This window comes from Mus caroli, chromosome 12, assembly GCF_900094665.2.
Source record: "Mus caroli chromosome 12, CAROLI_EIJ_v1.1, whole genome shotgun sequence".
NCBI classification, from domain to species: domain Eukaryota; kingdom Metazoa; phylum Chordata; class Mammalia; order Rodentia; family Muridae; genus Mus; species Mus caroli.
Genome location: NC_034581.1, coordinates 29,403,719 through 29,413,246, shown reverse-complemented (window position 1 = coordinate 29,413,246; position 9,528 = coordinate 29,403,719). Strand labels below are relative to the sequence as shown.

Sequence of the window (9,528 nt, the reverse complement as noted above, 5' to 3'; positions counted from 1 at the left end):
TACCTAGTGAGTTCCGGGATAGCCAGGGCGATGTGAAGAGAGACTGTCTCCTTTCTCCCTGCCACCAAAAGAATGCAAAGTCCTTTATAGGCACACAAAAATGATATCTTGAAGCTATGCATGGTGGCACCCACCTGAAATTCCAGCACTTGACTGCTGAGTTTGAGGCCAGCTTAGGTTACAGTGTGAGACTCTGTCTCAAAGGGGGGAAAAGTGTTGATTAAGAGGGGGAGGGGAAAAAAGAGAAAAATGAATGAAAACAGAGAAGCTTAGCACTCCCCTTGACAAGGATGGAAGAGGCCCTTGGGTCTAACAACACCCACATGATTAAGGCTGCGCCAGCCATGTCAGAAGCAGAAGCAGAGAGGAAGAGAGGCAGAGAGGTAGAGAGGCAGAGAGGCAGAGAGGCAGAGAGGCAGAGAGGCAGAGAGGCAGAGAGGCAGAGAGGCAGAGAGAGGCAGAGAGGCAGAGAGGCAGAGAGNAGAGAGAGGCAGAGAGGCAGAGAGGCAGAGAGGCAGAGAGGCAGAGAGGCAGAGAGGCAGAGAGGCAGAGAGGCAGAGAGGCAGAGAGAGAGCCAGGGTAACACAGAGAAACCCTGTCTAGAAAAACAAACTAACAACGAGAGGAACGGAGAGAAAAAACCAAAATGACCATTTAAAATCTTTTGTATCTTTCCTCTCAAATCCTCTTTTCTCCAATAAAGTCTAAGTGGCAGAGCAATCTGACATCATCTGGGTCAGTGGCAACTGAGTTCCTGTACAGTGCTCTCCAGGCCACCTCAGACCAAGACCAGCTATTGTCCTAGAGCTGCCAGGCCTCCCCTTAGTAGTAACATTCATATGAGCCAGCAAGATGATTCAAGGAGTGAGAGTGCATGTCACGGTGGAAGCCTGGTGACCCACATAAAGTTGGAAGGAGAGAACTGACTCTACAAGGTCATCCTCTGACCTATACATGTCCTCTGTGACACATATACTACACACACACACACACACACACACACACACACTGATGATGATAAATTTAAAAAACACACACAAGAAATCTACAGCCTCCATGCAATGGTCAAAAGTGATCAGCAGGAACTAGAGAAACAGTTCACTTGGTGAAATTTGACCCTCAGCATCCGTGTAAAAAGCCATGTGGGTGATGTGTTCTTATAATAGCAATGGGAAGTAGGTGGGGACAAGCAGATCAAGACAGTCTAACCTAATGGGCAAGCCCTGGATCCGAGGAGAGATTCAGTACCAAGAAAGAAGGTGACAGCTCCTGAGAAGGAGCAGCACCTGAGGTTGCCCTCTCATCCTCGGGCCACACACACATACACACACACACACACACACACACACACACACACACACACAAGCAACTTCCCCCCACCCCCAACACACAGACCACACAGGCACATACACCACAAACACATGCATGCAAAGTGAGTAGACACAAAAAGACTTGTACGAGAAAGTCGAGTGCAGTTTTAGACCAAACAACCCCCATGCCCACCCATCAACAGGAAATGGTAGACAAATCTTGGTATGTTGATACAAAGGAAGATGACAGCTGTTACAGAAAGCAAATTGCCGAGACTCACAGAAGTGTGAACCTCACAGTAATTATTCTGAGAGAAGGAAGAAGCATACTAAAACACAAGACAACAAATAGCCATGTGTGTTGTCCTGTTTACATGAAGCGCAAAAGGAACAAACTAGATGAAAATACTTGGTAGTAGTTACCTTGGATAGGCACTTGTGATAGGCATGGAACCTTTTGGGGATGGATGTCCAGTATCTTGATTTAGACAAGTGTTTATGTGGCTGTCTGCATAAGCATTCACAGAGACATGCTCTCAGATGTCAATCTCTGCTGAAAAGTTTCAAATGTAAAAATATTTTAAAAGGAGATTGTGCATGGTAGAACACACCTTTAACCCCAACACTCAGGAGGCAGAGGCAGGCAGATCTCTATGAATTTGAGGCCAGCCAGGACTACATAAGACAACAGGAAAAAGAAAAAAAAAAGTAGAAGAAAAATATTTTAAAAGGGAAATGTAAGAAAGCGGAGTGAACTGGAGCCTCTCCAACTTGCAGCTGCCCACAGGAATGCCACCCAGAGCCCCTTCACTGTCTCTTTTCGGTTCTGTGAGTTACACACATCTGTCGATGCACACCCGGGCCCTGGCACCAGCAGCAGATCACTTTTCCTTGGATTTGTGTCAAGCAATGCTCTTATAAAGAGAATGGCCTCCGTGCTTTTACAGGCAGTGTCGAGCCTATCTAGACACCCTGCTTCCAATCATGTTCCCGTTTTCTGCTGGTCAACCAAACAGCCATCTGTGGCCCCCTTTCAGTTTGTTCTGTACCTGTACTGGCTGGTTTTGCATCAACTTGACACAGCTGGAGTTATCACAGAGAAAGGAGCTTCAGTTGAGGAAATACCTCCATGAGATCCAACTGTAAGGCATTTTCTCAATTAGTGATCAAGGGGGAAAGGCCCCTTGTGGGTGGGACCATCTCAGGGCTGGTAGTCTTGGATTCTATAAGAGAGCAGGCTGAGCAAGCCAGGGGAAGCAAGCCAGTAAAACACATCCCTCCATGGCCTCTGCATCAGCTCCTGTTTTCTGGCCTGCTTGAGTTCCAGTCCTGACTTCCTTGGTGATGAACAGCAGTATGGAAATGTAAGCTGAAAAAACCCTTTCCTCCCCAACTGCTTCTTGGTCATGATGTTTGTGCAGGAATAGAAACCCTGACTAAGACAGTATCCCATCAATTATCAGGAAGCAACCTTTTATATACATGCATATTTACACATATACTTACAAGTATGCACTAATATGTACTTATACTACATATGTATATAATGTATAATACTTACATATCTATACTTATATAATATAATATATAAGTATATACAATGTACTTATGTGCTTTTACAGGTAGTATATATTTATGTATATAATTTATGTGTGTATGCGGATATCAGATCCACTCACGGAAATCAGTTCTCCTCTTTAAACCATGGATTTCCAGGGAATGAACTCAAATTTTCAGGTTTGGCACCAAGCCCACTTATCTGATGAGCCATCTCGCCAGCCCTCACCTAACATTATTAATAACTTTAATGTGAGTTCACTGCTTTTCTAATGACCTATGCAGAGTACTTTTTCCTGATACTTCAACGACCTCCCCTAATGCCACACTGTCATGGTCCACTCATTCACTATTAACATGGCTGACATGTTAGGGCCCAAAAGGACCCTCATACTTTCCAGGAATGGCCCAAGAACCAGCTAGGGCTGGCATGCTGGTGCATGGTGCAAACACACCTGTCTGTCCTGACAGCCCGATCTGCTATGTTGGCTTCTGTTCTATGTAGAGAACTGCACCAGACTCTGATATAATCAGCCATCATGTGAGGAAACATAGACAAAAGACACAATGGGAAATCATGTGCTATCAATAGAAAGCACAGAAGCGACTTATGGATGGATGCTGTGTTACATGGGATGGTTAAGGGAGACCAATCTAATGAGTGTAAGTAAGATTGCTTACTACATCCCGGACCAAACATGTGCTACGGCCAGTTCTCTGGGCCACTGCACTTTGCTTCCTCTGTCTGAGGTTTACCATATCGTCCTGGGAAGGGTCTGAGTTTACCTGGCTGTAAGTCAATGAGTTGTCTTACGGATGTTCCCAGGAGACAGAAAATCCCGAGTGAGAAGAAATCACAGCAGCTGGAGTAATAGCAGTTTAATAATGTTTTCTGAGCCCAGATCACACAACACTACAATTCAAGAAAACAGATGAAATCTAAATAAGATGTTTGAGACCACATACCTTTAATCCAAGCACTCCCAAGATAGCAGCAGGCAGATCTCTGTGATTTTGAGGGCAGTTGAGTCTATATATTTAAATCTAGTTCAACCAGGATTATAATGTAAGGCCCAATCTCCAAAAATAACAAATGAGAAATAGATAGATAGACTGGCAGGCAGGCAGGCAAACAGATAGACAGACATACAGACAGACAGATAGACAGATAGATAGATGATAGATTAGATAGATTATAGACAGGAAGCTTAAGACCACACAGATTAAAGATGGTTAAGAAGGCCCGAATGACATTTACAGTCAGTGTTGGCTGAGACCTTCATAGCAGCAAAGGGAAGCTCTACCCTATAGAATCTGCTCAGGGCCTGGTGGGGAGACAGAGAAGTCCACAGATAGATTGCATGGCTGAATTCTTAAGCTGTGGCAGAGGGCAAAAGGCTGTGGGAGCCCAGGGAGGAGGAGGCCAGTGAGCTTCAAGTTTTCATCAGAAAGACAAATATTGGATTTGGAATGAATACAAAATATGGTGAAGGACGAAGAAATAGGAGAGGTTAAGCCTCTTAAGATTAGAACCTCACACAACAATGTCTTATCAGGTGGGAGAGGAAGAAGTGATTTTCCTACTGAGGAGCCCAACAAGCTTTGGGAAGAGGGTATATTCTGTGGACCATCACATAGCAATGAATGAGAAAAGAGTGTCAGAGTGGGATACTGGGGAACACTTCCTGAGGTGAGGCTGGGCAGGGTGCCCACCATCCCAGGAAAACATCAAGAAGCAACAGCCAGAATTCATTCTGGGTCTCTGCTGAGAACATGCCTGGAATTCCACCTGGCCTGATCGTCACACCCAGTAGGCAGAATTCCAGATCCCAGGCTGCCAACATACTATTCAGCTCTCCTGGCTCACACAGCAATTTCTGCAGCCCAGTGGTCAGTGGTATCTGTCTGGAGTTCCTGGAGTCAAGATGAGCATGACATTACTCAATTCCACCACTGGGCATGCCCCAAGGCTGAGCTCTGACTTGTAAGCCATCAGGTTCCAGAAGGAGATAGTGACCACAGACCCAGACCCAGTGCACTGGCTTGGCGCTGACTCTCTAAATCTTGTATCTGGCAGGGAAGCAGTTGTGACTGGAAACTGGGTAGGTAGGAATGTGGCCAGGTCACACAAGGGCTCAGAGAATGAATACCATCCTTACCTAGTTCACTGCACTGTCAGGGATCTTTTCTCAGTGGTTCCTCAGCAGCCTCTGATAAGTCTATCACACCAAAGGTTGACTTGTTCCTCCTAGCTGGACTTCGAGCTCCCCAGGAGGGAGCCGCATCATTCTTAGCTGCCATACAGCAGGAGCTTTACACACATGAGTGGGACTAGGGACCAAAGAATGATGGTGCTCAGTCTTAGGGGAATGCCTAGTGTCTAGTGTGGGCATAGCCAGACCCACTTCAGAAAAGGAAGGCTTCTTTAGTGACAACAGGACTTCTTAACTTACACTTAAAGTTAAAATCTAAGCATTCCATTTAACTCTGGAGAAACTAAAGGGGCTAGGCTGTTTTTCTTCGGTAGTTACTCTTCTCAGGCTCACCCCACCTTTGCTGTCCTCCAAATATGTGTACCAAATTGAGAAGCTGGACTGGGTGCAACGTATGCCTCTCTGTCTCTATTTAAGCTGGGCCTTCATGTGTCTTGGGGACAAGCAGAGGGCCATTCCAGCGTCCCCTGAGCTTACACTGTTGAGGAAGGAGTTAGGATCACAGGTTTAGTCACCAGAGAACATCAGTTTTCTAGGAGACAGAGGAAGAGAGATGAGGGGTTGACAAGAGGTACAGCCACTAGCCCTACCGCGCGCGAGTACTGCCTGCTTTCATGCCTCGATGCTTTGAGCACACTGTGCTAATTCTACAGAAAACAGGAAGCATGGTGCATCAGACATCCCTGTGAGGATATTCTGAGCAGGTCAGAGAGCTAGTATTAGAGGATGTAGCTTTGCATAACAAGTAAATACAGTGTTCTATCACAGAGCCCTTGCCCAAAGATGCGTTAGCAGCCATGAGTACCTTGTAGGCATGCACAAAGTCTTTTGATCTCTTTGGAAACCTGTATAGGTGTTAAAAACAAGAGTATTTACACTCACCTTACTGAGCTTCTTAGGTAACAAGGAAAACTTAGCTGCCAGAAATGGAAGCTGGTGTGGAGTTTCACCTCACTGCAGACTGACACCCGAATGGGGCTCTGTTGAAAGGAGATTGGGTCTAAGCAACCCTATGCCCGGGGAAGGCATTGATTCCTGTTTAAGCACAATGGTAAACAGTGTGGGGGTTGGGAGCACATAGATCTTGTATCTTCTTATGGTCTAAGACCCAAACTTTTTATCCTTGAAAAACACACTTTACATATTTCTGGCAGAGGCAGCCAGCCCCAATCAAGCTGTCAGGCCTATTTCAGATCTTACTCCTGTTTCTGAGAAGGACCCCCTCCCCCCAAAAAAACCCCCAAAACCCCACAAGATAAGATTTCCAGAGACACTTCTTCTCTACATCATGGGAGACAACCAGAGGACCACAAGGAGAGCTGGATCTGGATCTTAGAGGTTTACTGTGTTCCAGAAAGCCAGGCCCAAGGTCCAGCCAGCTCATTCACAAGTGCTGTTTGCAGGACAGAATTTTAATAGGGCTCTTGAGGCATTTAAGGGTTTTTTTTTTTTTTTAAACACATCATTAACTTAGTCTTCAGAGCGCTTTAGGGCAAAAAGATTTCAAGATGACATTTGGGGAGTGGCAGCCTGAGAGGGTGATCAACCAGAAACGAGTATGAAGAGCCTTTGGAATGATAATGTGAAGTGATTGTGCCCAGCACCAGGTCACGAGCCATTTCAGAAACATCTACAGTCCTTCACTGACTATTCACTGACTAGGTAACTACAATTTCAGTGGCCGGCCAGCGCCAGTCATTAGCATGAAAAATTCCCAGTAAATGTTGTAATAAATAGCAGGCCAAGGGCTGCTTAGAGCAGTTCTTTCCCTTTCTGAAGAGAACCCCGCCAGCTGGGTGAGTGTGCCAGGGCAGTCTCCAGTGAGGTGCAACTCCACACCAGTTTCCATTCTTTCAGTTAAGCTTTCCTTGTCGCCGAAGAGTCTCAATAAGCTAAGTGAGGGTACTCTTGTTCTTAACGCCCCCCACAAACCAAATCACCCTAAAACTGGTTTCCACAAAATAGATTTTGTTTGTTCTTTCAATCCTGAGAACAAGTTTTTCACATCTGGAGCCACATTCCTGGTCAGGGAGTTGACATTAAACACATCAGATTGGATTGGATGTTGCCCATCAGAACCCTGTGTGTTTTACAGTGAGCCCATGTTCCAAGAGCTAGCAAAAGAGTGGAAGTAGACTTACTGTGTGCACTGTATACACCATGCTAAGAGTGGAGGTAGACTTACTGTGTGCACCTGGTGGCCTCCTACTGCTACCCATGACCTTGGCATGCTGGCAGCCCATAGGCCCTTATACTAACCCTGAGGTTGGAAGGAGGGTCTCAGTCCCAAGTTCTGATAGTTGGAAACATAGGAGAAACTTAGAGTAATGAGTTTTCTTTGGAATTTTATGTGTGGTCACTTACTTTACACAGTATCCCATGACTACCTGTGAGGCTCTGCCTATGAGGTGGTAAGCACTGTGTGTGAGCTTGTCTAAGGGTGTTGCTTTTAAAGCACCTCCAGGAACCATGGTGTAACACTCAAGAGTCTGAGACAGGAGGATCTTGAATAGGCTAAAAAAAGACCAAAAACCAAAAATAGGCAAAATGAAACCCTTTCATTTTCTTTCTCTTTCTTTCTTTCTTTCTTTCTTTCTTTCTTTCTTTCTTTCTTTCTTTCTTTCTTTCTTTCTTTCCTTATGTTGTTACTCTTTCTGAATTAGAACTGCTTTCTATGTTGCAGTATGGAAAATGAAGAGTGTATAATATTATAAAAACTCTGATAAACAATCACACAGATGAAATTATAAAGCATATGACAGTATAAACCTGATCTAAGACAAATGTTAGCACTTAGATGAACACTTACCCTGCAATACTTTCTAGTGCTAGAACTTAGAGGACCATTTTGGAGCTCGATTTTAAAATAAACAAATGGAAACCTGTCCCTAAAGAGGCTTACAGGACACTGTGGTTGTTTCTATCCTGAAAGTTCAGAGTCAAGGTTTTCTATCCCTTGGCCTTAACTGCAGAGAGTGTCACAGGGCTCTGCTTGGTGATTGGTTGAGGAGAACTGCAACACTTCACACTTCATTTGAAAGCATGTTCCAGGTCATTCGTTGAATGTTTAAGGAACTGTTTGCTGCCTTTGGGTAGTGGGATTGAGGGAAAATTCTTTTACAGTTCTCATGAACATACGCTTTTTTAAAAAATTCACTGAAGTATTGATAAACATTCTCAACGAACGGTCCACTCTTATTAGTGTACAGCTGGTCTTTTGCCTTTGCGTCACTCTCATGCAATGATGAACACAATGAGGCTGACATTCCTGAACTAGACAGCTCTAGACAGCTAGAGGCTGACAATCCTTCCCCCAACCCCACTCTCCCTGTCTACTCCTACTATCTCTGCTGGAGAAGCAACAGCCTCTACTCTGTCCTAACCTGTCAATCACACCCTTTCTCCTCCTACATTGGTGCTTGATATTCACTGCTTTTCAAAAATGTCTCCCATAGTCCCATAGCGAGTGGTACTACTAGGAGCTGTGGGCTTGTTGGAACATGTGTGGCTTTGTTGGAGGAAGTGTATCACAGGGGGTTGAGCTAGGTTTCAGATGCTCAAGCCAGGCCCAGTGTGTCACTCTCTGCTACCTGCCTATCTGGATGTAAAAGTCTCAGCTACCTCCCCAGCACCACGTCTGCCCATGCTTCCTGAAATGATGATAATGGACTGAACCTCTGCACTGTAAGCCAGCTCCAGTGAAATGTTTCCTTATACAAGTTGCTGTGGTCATGGCGTCTCCTCACAGCGATATAACACTAAGACAACTGGGGATGAGAAGACTTCTTTGCAAAGTATTTGCCTAAGCCAGTAAGAGAATATTACTTCAATTCCTTGAACCTACATTAAAAAGTCACCTTGGTGATATCCACTTGCAATTCCAGCACCAAGGAGATCCTCTGCTTAGCCACAAAGCCACACATAGTTGCAAGTGACTCCAAGAAGGTACACAGTGACCATGAGCTCTACCACATCTAGCTGATGTTCAGACACCGAGCTAGGTCATGAGGTTAGTCTTAAATGGGTATCTGCAAGCCTTAAGCCCTCCCATGAAATCACAAAAGCAAGCAACATTAAAAAGTGCGGGGGGTCGGGGGGAAGGGGGGGAGGGACTTCCTCAACTCATAGATTAGTCCTATTTCCTGAACTCAAGGTCCTATTCCAGGCCACATCCCCCCACCCCCATTACTTAGGGCCAAATCATGGGTTACTTTTTCTCAGATACCCATGTTTTCAAAGGGAAATTCTAGCATTTGTTAAAATTTTTATTACCAGTGTTATTAGTTAGCCCTCTATATTTCTTGATGGCGTTTCTTCAGCCTAGAAAACTACAGCACTACATTTAGTGAGTTGTTTTTAGGCACAGTTGGAAGAAGCCATCTGTGTTTATTCAGGTATGGTTCATTCAGAACACACTCTGTAGTCATCCCTTACCAGTTAGCCCCGAA

At 45.0% G+C, this 9,528-nt stretch overlaps 1 pseudogene; it reads left to right on the top strand.

Moving 5' to 3' along the window:
* The first annotated feature begins 246 nt into the window (after positions 1-246).
* LOC115032888 lies at positions 247-348 on the top strand (annotated as a pseudogene).
* The last annotated feature ends 9,180 nt before the right edge of the window (positions 349-9,528 follow it).